Source organism: Rhinatrema bivittatum, chromosome 9, assembly GCF_901001135.1.
Source record: "Rhinatrema bivittatum chromosome 9, aRhiBiv1.1, whole genome shotgun sequence".
NCBI classification, from domain to species: Eukaryota; Metazoa; Chordata; class Amphibia; order Gymnophiona; family Rhinatrematidae; genus Rhinatrema; species Rhinatrema bivittatum.
In genome coordinates, this window is record NC_042623.1 from 100,214,653 (window position 1) to 100,241,033 (window position 26,381).

The following is a 26,381-nucleotide window of genomic DNA, read 5'->3' on the forward strand; positions in this document are numbered from 1 at the left end:
TTTAAATCTAAACTATTAAGCAGTAATGTAAAAAAAAAAAAAAGAAGATAAGCAGTCTTTACATTCTCATTACACTTGAGAGGAGGGGAATGTTCTTCCAAGGAAGCTTGTGAATTGCAGATGAAGCACTTATGTTGCTTGATGCATGACTGACAAATCTGAATTTGTGCATAATAAAGCCATTCTTTGCTATTGCCTGAGCAATTTGTGACTTAAAGCTGTGAATTTGATATTTTTGTCATGCATGTGACTGATGCCGAACATGAGGTTTTGCTATGGTCTAAGGACTCCTTTCTTTTCTTTTTTCTTTCTATTTTGTTCCGTTTTCCTTTGTGGTTTTACAGAAATACTGCAAGCCATTTGATTTGAGAGATAGACGTGGTGGCAATCCTCTGGATATGGAATTTGCCTTTATTTTTCACCTGAGAGAATCAGTTTCTCTTTTGTTCTCATTGATGACTGCTTGTCTTTGTATTACCTGCAATGGGAAAACATACATAAAAAGATTCATATTATAAAATCAGAAGGATAATAAAATCAGATTTTGCTTTCCCACTTTTCATGGCATTTTATATTTTTTAATTTAGCAGGGAACTGTAGACGTGCAACAATATTATATTAGAAGTAAAAGAAAATATGAACATTAGGCACAGATGCTGCGCACAGGCTCTAACCAATGTCATGTAGGAACATAGAGGACAATTTTTAAGTGGTTTAAGTGCCCAACTTTGGTTAGGCTCAAGTTTTGTTTTATTTTTTCTTTGATTCCCAAATGTTCTGATTTGTTTTTCTAATAAATTTATATACCACATAATTAACTACTGCTATAGAAGTGATTTACAAGTCAACATGCATAAAACATAAATAAAATATCAAAAGAAAACATAACCACAACAAGACTGAACAACCACAATAATACAAATAAAAATACAAAAACATATAGTATAAGCCTAAGAACATACTTCTAATGCTAATTCGTAACAAAGATAAACAAATCAGATTCTGTTTTCTAGACTTTGAATAGTTTAACTCAGATTTTACATCAAAACGTAAGCTGTTCCAGAGTTGGGGTGCCCGATAGAGTAACATTTATGTTGCATTTTCTTGTCTGAGGTGGAAGGCAATAAACACAAGCAACCCTGAGAAGATCATAACAAATGTTTGAGTGTACTAAACCAATTCTTACCATAAATAACTGGGGTCATTGTCCCTAATAACCTTAAAGGTTATCATCAGTAGTTTAAATTTGGCTGTCTCAGCAATAGTTTACCAGTGTACAAGAAGCAGCATAGGAGTTGCTCTCTCCCTTTTTATTTCCTCATAATCAAGTGTGTCATTGCATTCTACAACAAATGCAGCTTGCATATAACTTTTTTTCAGTAAGCCCATATATAAAATTTTACAATAATCCAAGATCAAAGTAGGTTCAAAACTGACAAATTACTTTAAGCTGAAAGTAAGTTCTTTGTGTGACTGATCCAATATTTATGTCCATCAGAAAATTAGACTCTGGATATACTCTGAGACATTACTTTAGAGGACAGAGAAATATCATAATGCTTTATAATTGGACAGACTGACATTGTCTATAATATCTCAGTATTATTACCCATATAAAGAATCTCTGTTTTACTTTTGTTCAAAACCAATATACTATCAAGCAACCAATCTAACAACCAAGCAAAATTTGTAATGTTTAGTTTGGTCTAGTCATAACCTTGATATACCACCACTATTTCAATGTGATATCAAAGCAGTTTATACCAGTGGCATAGCCACGGGTGGGCCTGGGTGGGCAGCTGCCCACCCAATTTAGACCCAGGCCCACCCAACTGACACCGGAACTGCAAGGCTGTCGTGGGATCCCATCCCCGCAACAGTGAAGAGGAGAACCCATGCCTGGCACGCCATCATGGCACACGTGGAGAAGCGTCCTGCAACCATATGGCCGACCAATCTTCCTGTTTGTGGGGGGGGGGGGAGCGGGGAGCGGAAGCACCGTGCACAACTTCCAATTCCTCTCCCAAAGCAGGAAGATCAGCTGGCCTCTCCTGCTATCTTCGGGCCGTACGGCTGACCGATCTTCCGGGGGGGGGGGGGGAGAGTGGAAGTGCCGCGCACAGCTTCTGCTTCCTCCCCCCAGAGCAGGAAGATCAGCTGGCCTCTCCTGCTGCCACCGGCCTCCTGCGTACGGCCGACCGATCTTCCTGTTGGGGGGGGGGGGGAGGAGAGTGGAAGCACTGCGCACAGCTTCCGCTCCCCCCCCCAGCAGGAAGATCGGTCGGCTGTATGGCCCGAAGATAGCAGGAGGCCAGTGGCAGCAGGAGAGGCCAGCTGATCTTCCTGCTCTGGGGGGAGGAAGCAGAAACTGTGCACAGGCTTGAATGTGTATGTGTGGATGAGAATGGGAGCCTTGGTGTGTGTGTGGGTAAAAATCAGAGCCTGGGTGTGTATGGGAGTGAGAATGGAGTCTTGAATGTGTGTGGGTGAGAATGGAAGCTTGAATATGTGGGTGAGAATGGAAGCTTGAATGTGTGTATATATGGGTGAGAATGGGAGCCTGGGTTTGTGTGTGTGGGTGAGAATGGGAGTCTGGGTTTGCGTGTGTAGGTGAGAATGGAAGCTTGAATATGTGGGTAAGAATGGGTGCTTGAATGTGCGTATATGTGGGTGAGAATGGGACCTTAAATGTGTGTATGTGTGGGTGAGAATAGGTGTATGGGTTTGGGTGTGTGTATGAGAATGAGTGCTTGGATGTGCCTCTGTGTGTGCATAAGAATATAAGCCTGGGGAGGGGTGAGAAAGTGAGAGCTTGTATGTATGTCTGCAGAGAATGTGAGCTTGGGGCGGGGGGCGGAGAGAGCATACGAGAGTGAGAGCCTGAGTGTGTGAGGGAGTCTGTGAGAGAAAGCATGTATGTATTTATGTGTGTGTGTGGAAGGGAAGAAGACAGTAGTAGAAAATACACTGAAGAGGAATTAGGAAATGAGCGACAAGGAAAAAAAATGGGAAAAAGAGACCAGGACCAACTGATTAGAAATATACAAAGATCAGACAACAAAGATAAAAAAATATATATATAGAGAGAGAGAGAGAGATGTTAGCAATTTAAATATGACTCAAAAAAGAACGTAAATAATTTCCAACAAAAACCAAATCAGCAATAGGAAAGGAAATGTCAATTTGTATGCCGTTTCCCAATTAAGTTGGTTAATAATTTTTTAGTTTTCTATTTTTTTATTTTTTATATAACAACCGGCCGAAGTTTCGCAGCTTATGCTGCTTCATCAGGAGCTTGAAATATAAAACTTTGTCAAGCGGCATTTAACTCTTCAAAACAGGACGACCTCGTCTCATGACATCTTGACGTCTCTGTTCATTTCAAGATGTCATGAGACGAGGTCGTCCTGTTTTGAAGAGTTAAATGCCGCTTGACAAAGTTTTATATTTCAAGCTCCTGATGAAGCAGCATAAGCTGCGAAACTTCGGCCGGTTGTTATATAAAAAATAAAAAAATAGAAAACTAAAAAATTATTAACCAACTTAATTGGGAAACGGCATACAAATTGACATTTCCTTTCCTATTAGCAATTTAAATATGTCATCTTTGGGAATGTGCATTCTTATATTTTTGTATTTTGCTCTTTCTTAAGTATTCCACTGTTCAGACATTTTAGTTTCTCAGGCTTTCTATTTTGGCTTTATCTGCATGTTTCTGTTTCTAATTTATAGTCTCTTATTTCTATATTAGGTAAGGGTCAGTCTCAGTTTTGCCTGTGTGTGTGACGGAAATGCAGTATTTCTAGCATATAGTTTCTCTGTAGTAGTAGTCCATCTTGTTCTGTTATTCCAGTAGGTGATGTATTAATGTTCTAGGGCCTGGTGTAGTATTTGCATTGCTGCTTTTTCATAAGGTTGCTGTTTGAATCCTGAGAGTCAGTGCTGTGACTGTATGGCAAGGTTCCAGATGCCTCTTTCTTTGCAAGAGTTTGTTACTTCACAAAATAGCAGTGGAGGGTTATTTTTTGCTGAGATGACACCAGAATTTGAATTTTTTTTTTTTTCATGTTACTTGTAATGTGAATTGCCCTAGCTCTGCGCTGCACCTGTTCTGATGATTAATTATGTTTTATTGTATTTATGAAGATTTCTGGGTCTCTGCAAAGATGGTTCATGAAAGAATACATTAATTTTTGTTTTATTATATGATTGGATTTGATTGTTTTCTATACTTGAAATAATTGAAGTAAAGTATATTAAAGTTTCATACATGACACATAATGGCTGTTGCAAACTACTTAGCCATTCTAGGGTGCAGTATATGGCATTATTTATCAGTAAGAAAACAACTAGTAGACCTGCATGCCTTGTGCCCACCCATGTTAACCTTGTGCTCACCCAAAAAATCAATTCTGGCTACGCCACTGGTTTATACATATAATGAAGTACAATAAAAATAACAAATTACTATTAATTGTAGCTAAATAGTACAATTTATAAAACAAATTGTATCATATACTTCATAAATCCTGTCTAAAAAATCTAAATGGAACTCCAGCTAAAACAAAAAGGTTTACATTAAATTCAAACTGGATCCTGATCCAGCATTCTAAATATCATTAAAAGCCAGATTAAAAACCAAAATCTTCTGAAATTTGCAATCGTTGCTTTCTTGGCACAAGGCTAAGGAAGTGAATTCCAAACAGCAGACACAAAGTAACTAAAAGCCTTTTCTTGTTTTCTCCAAGCTAATAATAGTTGATGATGTAACCACTAACAAATCTTAATGTAGGAAACATAAAGTTTGCTAAGGTTGACAGGGATTCAACCCATTTGACAAATATTGCAGGTGACCTGTGTTAACCCCTTTAAACACCAGTGTTAGAACAGTTTTTTATAAGTGAAAAATCATTCGTATAAGGGTGTCAGCAAGCTGGGAACCAGTGTAAGACCACCTCAGAGATGGTAGCCCGGATCTCTCAATCATGTACATGTTGCATTTTGAACACGGTTTAGTGTGTGTTTCACTTTACATGTATTGGGTGAATAATTAAGGTCTGGGCTACCACCGATGAGGTAGTCTTACACTTGTTCCCAGTATGGTGATACCTTTATACAAATGATTTTTCACATATAAAAAACTGTTTGCCAGTATCACATTTGTATATTTGCTGATCCTTTTTGTTCTTTTTGATTAGGCTTATGTCCATGAAATAATTTTTTTTAGAAAGATTTTTTTCCAATTAAAATCACTTATCTTGCCTTAGCGATCAGCTGATATAATCACTCCGACAAGGTCTGCGTTTCAAAATAGTTTTCTGCATCAGGGGTCCTTCAGAACCATGCAGTCAGCATAATCATCACACCAATCACTTATGTGTACAATTCCATGTCTCTCAAATGCCAGCATCTAGTGTCATTTTGGCTAAGGAGCAGGCTGTATGGTTTTCTTCTGCTTGGCAGCATCTTCTCTGTCTGCAGTGGGGTCAGCTAAAGAGATTCCCCTGGATGATATTGCATAAAGGAACAGAATCACACCAGCATGTAGAACCACTGGACAGCTGCAGCATCTTTGCACAATGAATGCACAATTTTAGTCTAGCTTCCTACTAGAAATTTGTCATTCTGGGGCTAACTTTCAAAGCCATTTGCGAGCATAAAACTTGGCATTATGCATGAAAATGGCTTGTTATAAAATTTCCTGAGATTTGTGTGCAGAAAAGTATGTGCATAACCAAATTTTGTGCATACTTTCATGCACAAACAAGATAAGAGTATAGTGGAGTGAAGGAGTAGCCAAGTGGTTAGAGCAGTGGGCTTTAAACCAGGGAGCCAAGCGTTCAAATCCCACAGCTGTTCCTTGTGGCCTTGGGCAATCACTTTACCCTTTGTTGCCTTAGATTCAAACTTACAGGGTCATTCATCAAAATGTGTTATGGTGTTATTGTGAATGTTAGGGCACTAACAGATGTGTTATTTTTTGCATTGCAAGATGCACATGCATATATTGAAAATGTAGTAAAAGGGGTTTATCAAAATGAGTGTTGTTTAACGTTGCATGTGATAGTGTAACACACGTTATCACACATTTTAACGCCAGAAATAACTACACCGTTTTTCCTGGCGGTAAGCTGTGCTATATGCCCGAACCAGGATTTGTGATATTTATCACAAATCCTGTTTCAGGCAAGGAGAGGGAGTGGAGTGGAATGAGAGTGAGAGAGAGAGCTTCTGGGATGGCACACATATTAGTTATCTATTTATACCTCTGTAGGAGGGTGAACTGGTAACTCAAGGTGAGGTTTTACTGGTGATCTAGGGTTTGGGGGGCAGTTTTACATGCATAGTCAGACATACGAACAGCAAAGTACATATCAGTTAAGATATGATGTGGTTTGGAATGAGGAAAGATACACAAAGATGAGATTTCTACAATGTACTCTCATCCTAGCTTGATGCAGAGTGCAGACTGCATCAAAGTAGGCAAGAGTAATTTCTGTCAGGAAATGCCAGTCTGGCCACTTTGCAAGCTGTGTTGCAGTAAAATACCTATGTGAAGTGCTAAAATAGCATGTGTTACAGTAACTCAAAAACTACCCTAACCATTCTCCCCTTTTTTTTTTTTTTATTGTGGGTGCTATTCATGTGAAAATTATAGCAAAATGATGAATCTAGGCCTTAGATTGTAAGCCCACTGGGGATAGGGAAATACCTCCATTACCTGAATGTAATCCACTTTGAAGTGCGGAAAAGCAGAATATAAACATAAAATAAATAAATAGGAATTCCGGTGGTCAGAGTTGGGGCATTGTTTGGATTTACATGTACTTATTTTAAAATGTATGCACAAGTTATACGCTGCAAAGAGTAGATGTACCCTGCAAAGAGTAGATGTAACTTTGTGTGGGTGAATTTCTACACATTATTTTGGCTCATTTTCAAAGTGAACTAGTTCAGTTTGGAAATTAGCATAACTGATCGTTTTTTTGAACTGCAGAAATTGTGCAGGTTGTTACAAAACTATTCCCCCTACTGTCCATATTCAGACACAGTCCAGATAAGTGGATAAACTTATCTGGCTTACTGTGGACGTATATTAAATAGTGCAGCCACACTATTGAACTGGCTACCTATAACCAGCTAACTTTAGGACAGCTCTTTGGCTGAACCAGACAGGCCTAGATTCATCAAACTATCGCATGTGATAGGGAGAGGGGTGTGTTTTGTGGTAATAGCTCATTTATCACAAAGTGTGCTATCATAGCACTTTGCATAGGTATTACCGCAGAGTGCAATAACTTTTTACACTTTGCGGTATGTGCCACAACTGCTGTAATTCCTATCTATAACCACTGGGGGGGGGGGGGGGGGGGGGGTGGTGGAGAAAGAGAGAGAGTGAGCGAGAGAGAGAAGCCATAATGTACTCATACTAGGTAGGTATTTATACCTCTATATGAGACCCACATAGTTCTCATAGGACAAGCAAGATGGTAGTCCTCACATATGGGTGACATCATCAGGATGGAGCCAATCACAGAACACTTTTGTCAAAGTTTCTAGAACTTTGACTGGCACCTACTGGGCATGCCCAGCATGGCACTAACCCTGCATCCAGCAGGGGTCCCCCTTCAGTCTTCTTTTTTCAGCATAGCAGTAGCCACACGGGTTAAGGAGCTCTCAATACATTCCTGACAGGAATTTTCCTCACGGAACTTCTTCAAAAATATTTCTCAAATTAATACCCCACAGGGGTCCCCCTAGCGATATATCACATCTGCGGCCGTCCGGTAAGTTTTTTTACCAAGCTCCGGTCGCTTTCCGTCGAGTTTTACCTTCGAGGCCTACCGGCCATCGACTTCACCGCAGCTAAATTTTTGTCGAGGTCATGGCATCAGGTTTCCATCGGTGCCCTGACTATACTCGCATTATGTCTATTAGACCCTCACACGGTCTGTGTCATGTGCTTAGGGCACGAGCATGATGTCCTTACTTGCACCTCATGTGCCCAAATGACACCAAAGGGTTGTAAGGCTAGAATGGAGAAGATGGAACTTTTTTTCGCTCACAAACCCTGACTCCGTCTGATTGCCTCGACTTCCTCCGAACCGACGCCATCTAAATCACACCAGTATCAAGCAGTGACTGCTGTCCGACCGGCATTGACGACTCCACGGCTATCGACCTCCTCCGTTGTCCCTTTAGACACAGACCGAGGAGATCATTGAGGAAAACACAGACATCGACACCATAAGGCTCAAGCTATCGACGCAGGAAAATCCTCGACATCGACATCAATTGAGCCACTGACGAAGAAAGCCTGCCCAGAAAAGGCCTCATCCCTTTCTGTGTCTGGGTCACCGAGGCAGTCCCCACCTACACAGGTGCTGGGAGCCGCGATTCCCCCTCCAATGGTGGTCCCTCTGGCTACGCTCTGCCTCCTACTCCGGGATCGGGGCTCCACGTTCCAGTTTCCCATGAGGAATTGGATCAGCTGATCCAAGAGGCCATCAACAGAGTGATGCAAGGCTTCAAGATACCAGTGCCAGTTCCTGAACCGGCCATCGATCCCGTAACAGTAGCCTTGGCTCCGCTACTGGCACAAATGGAAGCACTCATTGCCGCTCCTCCACCAATGGATCCGACAGAACCAGTGGTCCCGGTTCCCTCCTCCCCGATACCCTTGTCATCAACAGAGGAAGGGGAAACACCATTACTACTTCCTCCATCGGGAGTCCTGCTGCCATCTCAGCCATCGATGTTACCGATTGCATCGGTACATCCGATCCGGCCATCGATACCACTGGTGACCCCCTCGATGCCTTCGGTGCCTAAAGCAGGACCTTCTGGGATACCTTCGTTCCTCCCCTCTGAAGATCCTAGGGGAGCTGGAGATGAACCCTATAATCCATGGACTGATGATTCGTCCCAGGATTCCGAGGACCTACCATCTCCACCCTCTCCTCCTGAAGGAAGAAAATGTTCCCCTCCAGAGGACTTGTCCTTCATTAACTTTGTGAAAGAAATGACTCAGATGGTTCTTTTCCATCTTCAAACAGAAGAGGATTCTAGATACCAGATGATGGAGCTTCTACAATTTATTGATGCTCCTAAGGATGTCACATCTCTTCCTATCCATGATGTCCTCTTGGATCTTCTCAAGAGGAATTGGGAACACCCTGGTTCAGTTGACAACAGGGTTTCAGAAAACTCAATTAGACCATCACTCAGTGGTCGTTGAGTCAGCCCAAAAGAAGGCCAGATGCTCTAAACCACATTCCTCAGTTCCTCCAGGAAAAGAACAAAAATTCCTGGATGTAATAGGTGGACGTGTCTTCCACGGCTCAATGCTTATCTCCCGCATTGCCTCCTATCAACTTTACATGACCCAGTACAACAGGGTCCTCTTCAAACAAATACAAGACTTCGCTGAGTCCTTGCCTTTGCAGTTCCAGGATAAATTACATGCCCTGGCTCAAAAAGGATTGGAAGTGGGCAAACATGAAGTAAGATCAGCGTATAATGTTTTTGACACCACATCCAGAGTCTCAGCAGCAGGTATTACTGCACGCAGATGGGCCTGACTGAAGTCTTCGGACCTCAGACCTGAAGTAAAAGACAGACTGTTAGACTTGCCTTGCACGGGGGACAGTCTTTTCGGAGAAAAGATACAGGAAGAAGTGACACAACTCAAAGACCACCATGAGACTCTTCGCCAACTCTCCCTGTTACTTTCTGAATTTCCCACCAAACGGTCATTCAGAAGAGATTTCAAAAGGCCTTTCTGCCACCAAAGGAAATCATATTCTCCACTATCCAGAGGCCGCTCAACTAAGCCTTATCAAAAAGGCCAGTCAAAGCAACCTCGTCCCCAAAAATCGCAAGCAGGCACTCAACCAGGTCCAGCATCTGGTTTTTGACTCTTACCTAGAGAGCAGCAACCAGCCTCCACTATTGCACATACCAGTGGGAGGTCGACTGTGCCATTTTTCGAACATATGGCACACAATCACCTCAGACCATTGGGTATTTGCCATAGTCACTCAAGGTTATCACCTCCACTTTCTCTCCCTTCCGCCGGATTCCCCACCTCGATTGACATGGGGAACATCCGACCACTCAATGCTCTTAGATCAGGAAGTCTCTCTCCTCCTCCAGTCCAGAGCAATAGAACCGGTACCCTACTCCCAACAGGGCCTGGGTTTCTATTCCCGGTACTTTCTAATCCCCGAAAAAAGTGTGCAGTAAATTTGATCTGAGAAAGTTGAGATAAAAGGGGTTTAGGGGGTTTTAAGGTATAGATGGGGTTTGAATGTTGGTTTGTGAGATGGGGTATGAGTCAGGATGAGTGAATGTGTGGTAGTTGTTTTTAAATGTAATAATGTTTATTGAAGGTATATTTATATAGGTTATACGGGTTACAAAGTAAAAATAGTAATAATTAATGAAAAATATAGATTATTAGATGACAAATATAAAAATGTGTTATTAAGTGAGCATAAATTGAGGCCTTGTCTTTAACAAAGTTTGCATACTACTGTCCACCTGGCCAAAATGATCAGACAGTTGATGAAATGCTAAGCGAAATCAGGAAAGCTAACCAATTTGGCAGTGCAGTAATAATGGCAGATTGAGTAAATGTAAATGGGTAAATGTAACATCAGGACATGATAGAGACATAAACTTCCTGGATGGAATAAACAACTGCTTTATGGAGCAATTGGTTCAGGAACCAACAAGAAAGGGAGCTATTTTAGATTTAATTCTTAGTGGAACGCAGGCTTTGGTGTTGCGATCCCGCTCGCGACAGGGCCGCAAGCAAGCTCTTACCTTTGCGGCCCAGAGGCCGCTCTGAAGCCCGGACCTCCCAGAGCGGCAGAAGCCGCTGTGTGCTGCTCCCTCGCGGTCCGGAGACCACTCATGCCTTCCTCGGCACGGGGGGCCGTGCCGCTGTGCTCCAATGCGGCAGGAGCTGCTGTGAGCCCTCATCCTCCGCGGCCCGGAAGCCGCCATCTCTGCTGCTCCTGCGGCTGGCCGAGGCTGTGCCTGTCTGCTCTTCACCGCGGCAGGACCTGTGGACTTGCACTCCTTTAGCAGCAGGGGTTGCCATTGCTGCTGCTGTCTCCTTGCAGGCCTGGAGGCCTGCTCCTCAGTGGCAGGACGCCACCTTACTCCACCTCTCCAGTGGCAGGACACCTCTCCGTGCAGGCCCCTCCAATGTCGGGGCCTGCACGGTCCAGCTCTGGCTCCTCCTCTCTCAGCAGGGCCGCTGTCCAGAGTCCTGCTGCTTTTCCTTCCTCTTCCTTAGATGCGGTGCTGTGCCTCCTTTCATGATTTAAAGGGCCAGTGAGGGAGTGGCCCTCTGGTCCACCCTGATGATGTCACTTCTTGGAACTCCCTCCTTTGCTTACAAAAGGCTCTTCAGGTCAGTCATGCCTTGCCTTCGCAAGGAGCTTGTTCTCTTCAGTACTCCTGCTCTCCGTTCCTGCTGGCATTCCTGTTATTCATCTTGGGATCCCTTGTCATCATTGTTCCTGGTCTCTTGTCTCCGTCTTGATGTTCCGTTCTAGTCCTGATGTCTTCAGTGCCTTGATGTTCCATTCCAGCCCTGATGTCTTCAGTGTCCTGATGTTCCGTTCCAGCCCTGATGTCTTCGTCCACTGTCCAGATGTCCTCAGCTTCGCTCTGACCCGTCCCTTGTGGTCCCTGACCAGCCTGGCTTGGTTGAGTAGAGCACGTAGTAGCCCAGTGGTCCGCGACCACCCCCACTGGGGTGTGTAGGGCGCTGGTGGGTCTTTCCATCTGACGGTGCAAAAAGGAGTCTTCTCGTCTCTCATCAGACCTCTGCCTTCTTCCTGATATCCGTAAGCCTGATGTCTGTCCTTCCCTGGGCAGGCCCCGCTATTCAGTGTGGTCCGTGACCAGCCCGGCTGGGCTGTGAAGGGAGCCTGAGGGACCTTGTTTGACTTCCTCTTCCCTTCTGCTCCTGGACCTCCTGAGGGGCTATCATCCATCCATCCATCCATCGGAGGACCACTCAGAAATCACCATTGCGTTGGTGGCCTCACGGAAGTGTACAGGTCCGGTGGAGGGCCAGGTTCTCCAGTTCCCAGATAAGGATCGTCTCTCTGCAAGGGCATACACACCTTGTTCCGCACTGGGGAGCACCCCCTAGCGCTCCCTTCCATCACAGCGCAGCATTTGGTGAACGAGGGAACGTGGTGGGCCACTTGACAATAGTGATCACAACATGATCAGATTTGAACTAATAACTGGAAGGGGGACAATATGTAAATCTGCAGCTGTAACAGTAAATTTTCAAAAGGGAAACTTTGATAAAATGAGGAAAATAGAAAAAAACTGAAAGGTGCAGCTACAAAGGTTAAAAGTATATAACAGGTGTGGACATTGTTTAAAAATACAATCAAGTGTAAAAAATTGATAAGGTCGGCTAAGAGAGAATTTGAAATGAAGTTGGTTGTAGAGGCAAAAACATAATAAAAGCTTTTTTAACTATATCCGAAGCAAGAAACTTGTGAGGGAATCAGTTGGACCTTTAGATGACTGAGGAGTTAAAGGGGCTCGTAGGGAAAATAAAGCTGTTGCAGAAAGACTAAATGAATTCTTTGCTTCTGTGTTTACCAATGAGGATATTGGGAAGATACCAGATCCGTGTTATGCTCAGGCTTGTGGACCCTTGGCCGACGAGAGGATGGTATACCTTTCGGAGGGTCCGTAGGCTCTCTCGTCGGGTGGCGAGGCAGAACAGAAGGCAGGACCAGCTGACCCTTGGCACTGGAGGCTGAGGCGAACACGGAGGCGATGAAGAGACGAGATGAGGCGCTGTGTGTTCACCACTGGTGGTCTGCGGTCCCCCCGGGAGGAGCCCGTAGGGACCCGACCGCTGGGACTTAGGTGGACCTAGGGAGGTCAGGGTAACGGTGCAAGGGCCAACTGGAACTTCACTCTGGAAGCCCGCGGTCCCCCCAGGAGGAGCCCGTAGGGACCCGGGCCGCTGGGACTTAGGCGGGCTCTTGGAGACGGTAGTCTTGAAGAGGTCCTAGGTCGAGTGCCAGAGGGTCGTCGCTCACCAGTCCGAAGTCGTACGCCAGAGAATCACCACTTGCCAATCCGAAGTCAGGAACCAGAGAATCACCGTAAGCCAATCCGAAGTCAGGAACCAGCAAGACGAAGCAGGAACCAGAAGCCAAGCTCAAGGAACTCACCGAAGCAAGCAGACTGGACAAAGCTCACAGAGACGTTGCCAAGTCGAGGAATGAGCAGAGGAAGCCTCCTTAAATACTTCCTCTGCTCTGGATAATTGGAAGCAGGTGAGTATCATTGAAGGGATCAGGTCCCTTTAAATCCAGCAGGGGGGCATGGCCTCATGCCTAAAGATGGTGGCGGCCATCTTGGATTTCCGAGGAGGAGGAAAGCCAGCAGAGTGCCGCGAGGGAGGAGCAGGGATGGCTCCCCAGCGGGCGGCCAGACTGCGAACCATCCCCGGGGTGATGGCCACCGGCCCCGGGGAGCGTTTCAGGGGTTGCCGCGGCAGGTCGCCGCCACGGTGGAGGTAGGGGGCCACGCCTGTGGCCGTCCACGGGCGCGGGACACAACAATCTGGAGTTGGTTTTCAAGGGTGATGAATCAGATGAACTGAACTAAATCACTGTGACCCTGGAAGATGTAGTAGGCCAGTTTGACAAACTAAAGAGTAGTAAATAACAAGGACCGGATGGTATGCACCCCAGGGTTGTGAAGGAACTCCAAAATGAAATTTCAGATCTATTAGTTAAAATTTGTAACCTATCATTAAAATCATCCATTGTACCTGAAGACTGTAGGGTGGCCAATGTAACCCCAATATTTAAAACAGGCTCCAGGGGCAATCCGGGAAACTATAGACCACTGAGCCTGACTTCAGTGCTGGGAAAAATAGTGGAAACTATTCTAAAGGTCAAAATCACAGAGCATATAGAAAGACATGGTTTAATGGAGCACAGTGAGCATGGATTTATCCAAGGGATGTCTTGCCTCACAAATCTGCTTCATTGTTTTGAAGGGGTGAATAAACATGTGGACAAAGGTAAACTGGTAGGTGTGGTGTATTTGGATTTTCAGAAGGCATTTGACAAAGTCCCTCATGAGAGGCTTTTAAGATGGGATATGATGTGATGTCCCTTCATGGATTCCAAACTGATTAAAAGACAAGAAACAGAGAGTAGGTGTTGTGACCGTCGGTCGCAGACGGCTGCGACCATGTCTTTTCACGTCCTGCACCATCCTGCTTCCCTCTCCGGGCCTGCTCGTGGTGGGGGCTAGTTTCTTTCGCCGCATACTCCATGGTTCCTCATGGCGGTCGGGATGCCGCCGCCACCCATACCGACTCCGGGCCTTCCTAGGCTCGCGTTCACGCCACCAGGCCCTCTTTTGAAGCTGCTACGGCAGGAACCTTGGGGGCGTCCCTGATTGATGATGTCATTGGATCAGGGTTCTTAAGCTCTGCTTTCGCCCCCAGCTAGCCGACTTGGCAACGAGTTCCATCACTACTCTACAAGCTCCTGTCTCCTTGGACATGTGGTAATGCTACCGGACCCTTCTTGGACTCTGGACCCCGGCTGGTACCCACTCCTTGGGGGCCTATGGGCGCTCTCTACGGAGACCTGGTCTCCTGGCTTCCCCCACTCCTTGGGCTGGCCCTGCGCATTCCAGAAGTCCTATTCTGCTGCCTTTGGGAACGCCTTCACCTCTTGGGAGTTCTATCTCCGTGCTTCCCCGCTCCTCGGGGCAGTGCCTACATTCTACACTTGGGACTGTCAGTGCTTCCCCGCTTATCAGGGCAGTGCCAACGTTCGACACCAGAGACTGTTGTGCTTCTCTGCTCCTCGGGGCAGTACCCTTGTTCAACCACCGGTGACTGCCGATACTTCCCGCTCCTCAGGCTTGTCTACGTCATCACCTGGAGACCTGACTCGGTCTTCCCCGCTCCGCGGGATAGCCTACGTCATAACATCAGTACCTCCCTCGCTACGCAGCTCCAACCCTCAGGGTTGCCTCTACAGTATACCTTCTGTACGTCCTGTCTCATGCTTCCCTCTCCTCTGGTCTGCCTAGCACCACCCCCTTCAGAGGTCTCTGCCCAGGTACTGATCTCTAGCCTGCCTGCTTACTGTGGGGGTCCCTCCTTGCTGTGTAACTTACCCCACTCCTTGGATCCTCTCCTCAGATTCTCATCCAGAGCTCCTGCTGTACCTGACCTCGCCTCCTGATGGTGTGGACCTGTGGGGCTCCTCCCCGCAGGTGGTAAAAACTCTCACCTCAGGCCAAGGGTCCACAAACCCACAAACCATTACAGAAGGATTAAATGGTCTGTTTTCACAATGGAAAAAGGTAAGCTGCGGAGTGCCTCAGGGATCTGTGCTTGAACCGGTGCTTTTCAATATATTTATAAATGATCTGAAAAGGAATATGACCAGTGAGATAATCAAATTTGCAGATGATACAAAATTCTTCAGCGTAGTTAAATCACATGCGGATTGTGATAATTGCAGGAGGGCCTTGAGAGACTGGAAGATTGGGCCTGCAAATGGCAGATGAAATTTAATGTGCACAAGTGCGAGGTAATGCATATAAAGAAAAATAATCTATACAGTAGTTACAGGATGTTAGGTTTCATATTAGGAGCTACCACACAGGAAAAAGATCTAGGCATCATAGTGGATAATACATTGAAATTGTCAGTTCAGTGAGTCTGTGGCAGTCAAAACAGCAAACAATGTTAGGAATTATTAAGAAGGGAATGGTGAATAAAACGAGAAATGTCATAATGCCTATATATCCCTGCATGAGGAGACCACACCTTGAGTATTGTGTACAATTATGGTCGCTGTATCTCAAAAAAGATATAGTTGCACTGGAGAAGGTACAGAGAAAGTCCACCAAAATGATAAAGGGGATGGAGCACCTTCCCTTTGAGGAAAGGCTAAAGAGGTTAGAGCTGTTCAGTTTGGAGATGACTGAGGGGGGGGGGGGTGGATATGATAGAGCTCTACAAAATCATGAAAGGACTTGAATAAGTTAATTTAAATTGGTTCTTTACTCTTTCAGATAATAGAAGGACTAGGGGGCACTCCATGAAGTTAGCAAGTAGCTCATTTAAAACAAATCAAAGCAAATTATGTTTTACTCAGCACATAGTTAAGCTCTGGAATTCATTGCTGGAGGTTGTGGTTATGGCAGTTAGTGTAACTGGGTTAAAAAAGGTTTGGATAAGTTCCTAGAGGAAAAATTCATAAATTGCTATTCATTAATAAGCAATAGTAGCTTGAGATTTATTTAATATTTGGGTATTTGCCAGGTACTTGTGAATTGGATTGGTCACTGTTGGAGATAAGATACTGGGCTTCATGGACCCATGGTCTGATCCAGTATGGCATATCTTATGTTCTTAATCCTAGTCATTGGAACTCATGTATCATCAGCATGGTCATGGTTGCTTGTGGTGATCAGTAACTTTGCTTTAGTTTTTTAATTAGACATGCTTTTTCTAAACTTCTGTGTGACTACTTCTATACCCTATCACAAATTTCCCATACAGTATGAAAATCAATGCATACTTTGTTTTCAAACAGAAACTCTTTTTTTTTTTTTTTTACATTATATCTGTTTCATAAAAGCATTCAATACGTGTTATCTGTCCTAAAAGGGGTATGGTATTCCTCTCTACAGATGAATAAACAATAACAGCCCTGTCCATACTGTCAGTCTTTGTTTATTGAATGCAGCAAAAGATTTTCTCTTCTTCACTTGAATTTACCAACATCATTAATTTGGCACTGTGGACAGTGTGCTATACAGCAACTAGCAAGTAAAACTATCATTTACTGTCTGACATATGCTATAGCAATTATCTTTTTGAAATAAAAAAAAATGAAAAGAATATTACTGCAGCCATTTATGTATTTCTGTTTGTGGTGGAGGTAGGAGGAGATGGTCAGGGGAAACAGCAGAAAATCTGTCCATAGAAATTGTAGCACTGTGAAAGAATGGTTGCAACCCCTGGGTCTCCATCTTGTGTTTGTGGTTTTGCACACAAAAGGGACAGCCGTTTTCATATCTCCTTTCCTTTTGTATTTTTTCCTGAAATGAATCTATTCCCTGTCTTCACAGCATAGATCAGAAATCTTTAGTATGCATTTTTTTTCTCTTCTCTTTGAAAATGGGATGTATATTTTCATTGGGCTGGAGCACTTTGAAGATAAATAGAAGATCTGATGACTTTTCTATGCTGTAAATTAATTCAAGTTAATGTATTATGGTTTACAACCTGACGATGGGTTTAACGTTTTGTTCCTTTGTTGTTTTGATATTTTGGAAATTTTAAGATTTTGTTGTGATCTGCCTATGTTCAGGCTGTTTCTAGTAAAATATGAAAGAGAAATGACTAAATTAAATAGTCTCACATGCACTTTAGTCACATCCCATGTAAATACAGAGCAGAAAATTAAGCAAGCAGATATGGTGAAACCTGTATGCCATTTCACCTGTTGAGGTTTTGCTCAGGTTATCTTGTTGGGTGGTATTAACACCTTTTTGGGACTTCTTGTTCCTTTCATGCTACACTTTCTTTTTTCATAGTTTTCTCCTTCTGCTCTTTCACCAAATTGTATTGAACAGCTATCTAGAAATCCTATATGAAGCTAAGAAAAGCTAATGCACAGATTGTGTCTCATGCTCTGCATAGCATCTGTCTGCTATCCACATTAATCAGAATTCTATTTGTACTGCTTCTATTTGTACAGTCTTCAGTCTGTGTCTGCTAGTATCAAAACAGGAAATCACCTTTACATATATCATAACCATTAATTAAAAGAGAGTGAAAAATGTCACCAGCCTCAGCTCATATAATGTACCCTAAATAAATGTTGGAATAACAATAGTGGATGCAAGATATTATGTTATATTCTAATAAAAGCAAGATGATAGGGATAAAGGAGATATACAAGCAGATGAGGGAGAATGGGGTTTGGAGAGCAATATATGAAGAGAGTGTGATATACAGAAAAATGTACTTCTAAAGCCACAACAGATATAGCTAAATAAATATGAAAGAGGAAGATTAGAGTCTTCATAATAACTTTGCAAGGACAATAGAACATTGCTAAAAAAAAAAAAAAGGATAGGTGGTGCATATACTATATATACTTCAACTACAATGTTAATCAATAGCAATTTTTTGTTCAATTTACTGACAGACAATCCTCCAGTTCTGATTATATTTTCTTTCTGGTGACAGTACAGAATCCGTTCTCAATGTAGGGGGTCTTTTGAGTAAGCCACATTAAAATTGTCCATTATGCACAGCCATGTGGAGGGACCTAGGCTTGATTCCCAGCTCAATTCTTTCTCTCCTTGGATTAGCTAGGGCTGGGGATGTAATAGAAGCAGCATGGCCCTGGGGAGTGTGTGTGTGGGGGGGTGGAGTGGGGGAATGAAGAGACAGTCATTGTGAAATGGCAACACTTCGTGGCCTAAAAGTAACTTTGGAAGGAAAATCCCTGGTTAGTTGCCAGTAAAAGTTCATACCAATCGATTTCGGACCTGATTCCAATTGAGCTAGAGGTCAAAATGAGTAATATGAAACATTAGATTCAAAAAATCTTCTCTTTTTCTTTTTTTTACAGTTAATACTAAGTTGTTACTGCCATCTAAGGTCACCTGTTGCCAGTTTGCATTTGAATATCAGCAAGCAGGGGGCATCCTGCTCTCTTCTGCCCCAGTATCAGTTAAACACCAGTTAATGGGATAGGCAGGAAATTAACTAGGCAAGGGAGAGAGAGGAGTAGCATGGGTCCGTTGGGCCACAGGCAGGCTCTTAATCTTGAGTCAGGAAGTGGTACTTCCATCTCTCAGGGAGGACTTTTGTTTAAGTAGTAAACTATAGGGAGTTGGGTGTGGGTACTTCTACACTCAAGAGTTTTCTTCTTGGGGATGAAAGCTTGCTTGCCACTCAAGGGGAGCTTCTACTTCAATCAGGAAGTAGGGGTAGGGCGGGCTGAATAGGAGGGTTTCTTATTCAGTCAATGGGGATGGGAGAGGTCATTGCCCACAGTGGGCCTTGCATTATCTGGTGGAAGTTATTCTGCAACTTAACTACACTTCCTGTGCTATAGTTAAGTTTAACATTGGATGATGGGTTAATGCAAATTGCTTTACTTCACACAATTTGCACTAACTCATTTTAATGTTAATGGACTGCTTTCCATACCTTTTTATATGGAAACTCATTAAAATTTCTCATGCTAGTCCACATTATCTTTGAAATGGACTAATGTGCTAAAGTGCATAAAATAGCATCAGCATTAATATGCATTATAACATGATAATGCACAAGAATGTGTTAATGTGATTGGGTAAATAAATCACATAGCCTGCAAATGTCATTCCTTGAAGATTTATGGCTCTTCACCTTTATTGCAGATCACCCACAGATTCCAGAGCAATCTACAACTTTTGAATAATCTATATTTTATTTCAGTGCTTTTATAGAATGATTGCAAAAGAACATGCAAAAGGAAAAACTGAACAACAAGCTAATGGAACCAATTTTACTAGAAAGCAAGGAGAAAAACCAAACATTTTAAACTAGTAAAAATGATAAGTCACAAGTACAATTCATTTTAGATGTACTGTATGTAATTCAGTATCAAACAAGGCACAAATGGAAGAAAACAAAACATCATTGAAATAAAATATTATACACACAAATTCAAATGAGATAAGTGAGAGATACAAGATAGCAATTTACACCCTGTATTCATAAACCATAATTGTATTTTATTTGAAGACTGTAATTTCCCATTCTATTACATGAAGAGTATGCTCTAGAAGATTTCCAACCTCTTTAGAACCTATTTGCAGAATTCAATAGTAATTTAACTTAGAATATTTTAAGTCTTACATCTGTAATGGAAATGTGAATATTTACATTTTTGTACATTTGGTTTTGCTCATTGACAGAATGAGGATCCAAAACTTGCTAATTAGGGTAATCCTTTTATTTTTGCAATGGAAAAACTAACAATTGCGGTAATGTACCATTATCTCTCCTCATAGAATATTAAAGGTCCGTATTCAGCAGCATGGTGATTGGATAAATTAGCCAGATAAACCAATCTGGCTAACTTACATTGGATATTCAGCAGTGCACCTGCACCACTGAATACACAATCTCAAAGTTAGCCAGATGTGTTTATCAAGCTAACTTTAGGACTGTTTTCATGCAGGTGTAAAGTTTCCTGGCTAAAAGGGTAGAGAGTCCATCAAGCTAGGTTGAGAGAACATTGCACAAATATCATCTTTGAGTGAGTTTCCTCACTCCGAGGGTTATCAAATCTTAATAGGAGAGCATTGTTCTGTTTGTACGTCTCACTTTGAATGTCAAAGTGGCCCCTAACCTCTACACTAATACCTGAACCTCACCTCGAGTTACTAGGTGGGCCTCCCATAGAGATATAAATACCTATATAGGGTGAGGGCATTATGGCTAGTCTGTCTCTCTCTCTCTCTCTCTCCCCCCTCCTCTAATAGTAAACATGGTCCCCCCCAGTGGTTGTATGTACAAAATACCACATTCTGGCACTTATCTCAATGTGCAAAAATGTTATCACAATTTGCAGTAACTTAGGTATTTGCACAAATTGTGATAAACTGCCTTTTACCATTAAACATGCCCCTTTTTCTATCACAGGTGATATTTAGTCCATTTTGATAAATCCAGGCCTAAGTTTGGCAGATAACACTGAAAATCAGCATTTATCTGGCTAGCCAGATAAGTGATGCTTCCCTGGAACGCCCTAGCACTGAGATAGCTAGCTATCTTCATCCAGCCAAAAAAGTTATCTGGCTATCTCATCTCATCTCTGATGAGTACAGTGGGATTTTTGAATCCCACCATTTATCTGATTAACCCCTAGATTCATCAAAATGTGTTAACACATCGCTAATGCCCATGTTAAGAAAAAGGGGTGTGTTTAGAGAGATTTTAGAATTACCACACTACACGGTAACTTACCGCTTCACATCAGTAGTATTGCATGGTGCAATTAACTTAGCACACCCTGCAATAATCTCTATTTTTCACAGAGAGAGAAAGAGAGACTGAGACTATCTGCAAGTACCTCATAGTAGTAAAATATTTCTATCTCTATAGGGGGCCATCTAATAGGTTGAGGTGAGGTGTGGTGGTTTAGGATTTAGGGGCCAGTTTCACATGTAGAGTGAGATGTATGAACAGCACAGTACACCTTGGTGAAGATTTCACATCATTTGGAGTGAGGAAAATCTCACAAAGATGAAACTTCTACTATGTTCTCTCAACCTAGTGTTGCACAGGAGGTAGACCCTTGGGCCAAGGTGGGGTTGACGCTACCTGCAGGGCAAGCCCTATGGGTCCCCACCATCGGCAGGCAGAGCTGACTGACTGACGGAGGCTGGCTGGAGCTTCGCCAATACCAGCCCTCGTTCCCAGCAGGTTGAGCCTTTGGGTAACGGGGTTGACTGGGCTTAGGTGGGCCTCTGTCCGAGGTCTTCTGAGGGATGACGAGGAGGTCAGCCAGGGGCCAGCAGTGGGTTTAGGTGGTCCGATCTGGACGAGGCGGAGTCCTGGAGACCCGGGCGCCAATGGGAACAGGAAGCAGACAGAGTGTGCCCGAGTAAGAGCAGGCCGAAGCCTGAAAGGCCAAGTCCAGAATGAAGACAAGTGGAGCGCCATAGAACAGGCTGACATCAGGGCAGGTGGCAGGCAAGGAAGAGTGGCAAGGCAAGTGTGGGTCAATACCAGAAGTCAGCAGGAGAATGGTCAGGCAAGCAAAGGTCAAATCAGGAGATGGGCGGAAATGTAGTCAAGCAAAGCAGAGGTCAATTCCAGGAGACAAGCAGTAGTGTAGTCAGACGAAGCAGTGGTCAGTTCCAGGAGACAAGCAGTAGCGTAGTCAGACAAAGCAGTAGTCAAAGCCAGGAAAGTCAATCAGTAGGAACAAGCAAGTTAGACTCGGAACACAGGAGCAGGAACAGGTACCAGGATCAGGAACAAAGACGAACCAGGAACATGACGTAATCACAGGAACTAGTAACTAAGGACACGACCAACGTGGAGGCCTGTTTCTAAAGCAAGGAAGCACTGGCTTGGCCAGGCCTTATATACCAGGGCCCAGTGATGTCATCATCTGGGGCCGTGGGTAAGCTTCCTGCCGCGGCCCCTTTAATAGAATAGCTGATGCACGTGCGTGAGCCTAGGGAGGGGCACGGCGTGGCGCGAGATGGTGGCGTCTCCCCGCGGAGCAGAGACATCCACCGCGGAGCTGGGAGCAAGAGGAGCAGCCTGGGGTTGGAGGCGGTAGCCACCAGCCACAAGAGCAGCAGAACCAAGCACTGGTGCAGGCAACTGGGGGTAAGAGGGCCTGCCTCAAGCCTGCCGCAGCCGGCACACGCAACACCTAGCTTGATGTCTCAGGGTACCATCAAGCTAGGGTGAGATAACATAGTACAAAATTCCATCTTTGAGATAGAAATGGGTGCACACAGTGAGGCCCTCCCCAGAGTCTCTCTCTCTCTCTCTCTCTCAAGCCCAGAAATGGCCAAAATGCAATTCCAAAATTTATTGCGATTTGCTTTATGGCCATTTTGGGCATATTGTACAGTCTAACACCAGGAAAAAAGGTGTCATTAAAACCGTGCGATATTGCCCCTCATTTTACTAAATCCCACCCAAACTCCTCCCTGATCCTGTCCCTCCAAAAAATTTACATTCACGCCATGCGTTATTGTTTTAACGCATTTTGATGAAGGACCCTGTAAGTTAAAACTTGGACAAATGGTGCTGAATATCAGACTCTACATTTTATAAAAAATATATGTATATAAACAGGGATTTGAAAATTCTTTTGTGTCCTACTCACCAAAAGAGGAATGTATTCATCATGTATTGTACTTGCACCCCAACCCAGTCCCACTTGTAGCCATTTCATTCTCCCTCCTTTTTACCCATTTTATAGTGCATTTCTCTCATTTTACACCCTTCCCCATTCTCTGCAGTCCTCTCACACTTGTTTTCCACTGTCACCCATCCTCTGCAAGCCTCTCATTATCCTTCCTCTCCTTTCATCATTGCGCAGCCCTGTCACTCTCCTCCCTGCAGCTCTACTACTCTATATTGCATCCGCCTTTTCAGGTCTGATTTGAGGCCAAACAGAGTGCCGCTGGTGCCTTTTCTGGGTCTCATGAACATCTTCCTACTGGTCATGAAAATTCACTCACCTCAGGCAAGTGGAAAAGTGGATTTTCAAAATCCTATAGATATGTATTTGTGTGTGTGAGTGTGTATATATGTATATATATATTTCACTTTGTTTTCTAAGGCAGTTTCTTACTCCAGATACAGATTTCATGTAAAACCTCATAAATTAGTGTTCCTGCTGCTTTACTGATTTAAGACATTGTCACCAGAAGTCTTTTGCATAAATTCCCAGAAAAAAAAATCTTACCATTAACCATTTGCTTTCTGTGAGTGACCAAAAATACCTGGGATACTGAATTACTCTAGAAATAATGGGATTTTTCTATTCGGCTAACACTACCCTGTCCTGTGTTAAGTTTTGGGGTACAGAGTTACCCCAGACAGGTTTCATTCATTTCTCTAAGTTTTTTATTTATTTATTTATTTAGATTTTTTTATATACCGGCATTCATGACCAGGTCACATCATGCTGGTTTACATAGAAACAAGGGGTGCATTGAACAGTAGAACTAAACTGGTGCAAGGGGGAAGCAGTTACAAAAAACAGGGCTATAAAACTGGGAGAGGAAGAAAAGATGAACGGGGAGGAGTAAAAGAACTGTATGGGGATAAAATAAATAACTTAGTGAAACTTAGTTTCATTTCCTCATTCCAGATAGGTTACAATTTCCTCAGGTAGGTTTCCATTCCTTGCCAGAAGTCACTTTCATTTCTTTCCTGAGTGGCTGCTCATTGGTCTTCTTCCAAAATATATGTCAAATGAATGCTTGATTCATTCTAGATAAAGAAGGCAATATATCTCTCTTTTCTGCTGATGCTACTGGCTAGCCAACTGAGAGACAGTCACGATCTGGAGAACAAGACCATGAGCCTCAAATCCAAGCATGGAGCAACTTTCACAAAAAGTATTCATTTTACCCCTCATTCTCTGCTCTTATTATTATTTATTAATAAGCTACCTTTCTTGCAGTGAGTTCAAGGTGGTACTGTTTATGTGAGTGGTTCCACCTCTATCCTGACAATCCTGTGAAGTAGGCTAAGCTGCATTTTCTTAGTTTTTCAATTCAGAGTGACAGCAAAGAGTAAACACTTCACTTGTTGCAGTCATTCAGCTATTATGAGAATATGACAGATGTGAGATGCTTGATAGCTGTCATAATAAAGATGATGAAATGAGGAAGACTATGTTATAGCTGATGAAATGAGGAAGACTATGTTACAGCTGATAACTCATCCTCCTCATGCTCTGGAGAAAAGACAGGCCTAGAGTAGGTGATAGAACCATAAGGACATGGATGATCTGTACCCTGTGGCAGATAAGGAAGAAATAAGGCAGTTATTATGGTGTAACCCTGCTTGGCTCTCTATCCCATGGTGGATTCTTTTTATGGGGGGAAGCTCTCACTTTTGGCCCAACAATGGTATTTTGCTTTCAGTGCGTGTATAATGTAGTTGCATCCCATGGGGTGAGATGCTGGGACAAATCAGACAGGACCAAGCTCTAGGTTTTAAATTAAAGTTTACTGATTGGTAATCATTAAATAAAAATTCATATGTCCTTAATTCTGAAGTTGCATCTGGCTGCTGGTACATTGTATTTCTCTGAAGGTAGGTATTGTTATGCCCTTCGGTCGCAGATGGCTGCGACCGCACTTACTTACATCCTGCACCGTTCTCCAGCACTCCCTGGGTCTGCTCGCGGCACAGGCCAATCTCCATCGCCACGTTCTCCATGGCTCCTCATGGTGGCCAAGACGCCGCTGCCACCCACGTCGTCTCTGGGCCTTCCTAGCCGCGTGCGTGCACCACCGGACCCTCCTTTGAAGCCTCTTTGGCAAAACCTTGGGGGCATCCCTGTTTAATGATGTCATCAGATCAAGGTACTTAAGCCCCACCTTTGCCCTCAGCTAGCCGACTTGGCAACAAGTTCGTATGTCTCTACTAGCTCCTGCTCTGTGTTCCTGTGGCATCGCTATTGGACTACATTGGACTTTGGACTCTGTCTGGTACCTGCTCCTCGGGGGCCAGAGGGCGGTCTCTCTGGGACCTTGTCTCCTGGCCTTCCCCGCTCCTCGGGCTGGCTCTGCACTTCCTAAAGTCCTACTCTGCAAGGCTCCCTGGTCCTCGGGGCTGCCCTCTGGAACACCTTTACCACTCAGGAGTTTACTCTAGTGCTTCCCCGCTCCTCGGGGTTGTGCCTACGTGCTGTATTGGACTGTCAGCGCTTCCCTGCTCCTCAGGGCTGCTTCCTCGAACTATACAAGAGACTCTCAGCACCGTCCTGCTCCTTGGGGCAGTGCTTTCCTGCTACACTGTGACTGTCCGTGCCTCCCCGCTCCTCAGGGTCGCACTTACATGCTACTAAGACTGCCTGTACTTCCCCTCACCTTGGGGCTGTGCTTCTCTATCATACAGAGACTGTCTGTGCTCCTCGCTCCTTGGGTTTCAACATACGTCATCTTTGGAGACCTGACTCAGGCATCCCTGCTCCGCGGGTTGGCCTATGTCACTACAGCTACACCTCCCTTGCTCCACCCCTTGAGGGTGTCTCTCTGCTATACCTCCTGCACATCAGTCTCAAGCCTTCCCAATCTGCGGCCTGCCTGGCACCTTCCCCCTCTGGGGTCTCACTCCAGGTATTATCGGTATTATCTTCAGCCTGCTTGTCTACTGGGGAATTCCTCCTGACTCCTCGGGATCTCTCCACAGCCTCACCCAGAGCTCCCTGCCATGCCTGATCTCGCCTCCCAACGGTGTGGGCCTGTGGGGCTCCACCCCACAGGTGGTGACAACTCACACCTCGGGCCAAGGGTCCACATGCCCACAAACCCTAACAGGTATCCTTTCTTTCAGGCATCTGGGTAGAACTCCCATGGTGATTTTTATTGTGCAAATCTCATCCAGCAACTAACCAGGATTACTATGGAGGGGTCCCCAACTTCAAAGAAAAAAAGTCCTACCTGACTCCATATTCTTCCTTTTCACCCAGCCCATCCTGGTCCCATGAGTGGAGATTTGATTGGGGTCTCCCGATCTTGCTTTCATCTTTAACTGTGGCTACTGGGGACTTCTCTTGGGGAAAAGTCAG

General features: G+C 44.0%; 1 protein-coding gene and 1 long non-coding RNA gene across 5 annotated transcripts in view; one reads left to right on the plus strand and one right to left on the minus strand.

The window, feature by feature from the left end:
• Positions 1-26,381, plus strand: part of IMMP2L (inner mitochondrial membrane peptidase subunit 2) — a 1,785,698-nt gene that overhangs the window by 1,098,617 nt on the left and 660,700 nt on the right. The gene's annotated exons all lie outside the window — the stretch shown is intronic.
• LOC115099370 lies at positions 394-24,371 on the minus strand. The gene is made up of 2 exons (XR_003858759.1): positions 24,253-24,371; positions 394-478 (listed from the first exon to the last, which is right to left on the minus strand). It is a non-coding gene; the product is annotated as an uncharacterized LOC115099370 (long non-coding RNA).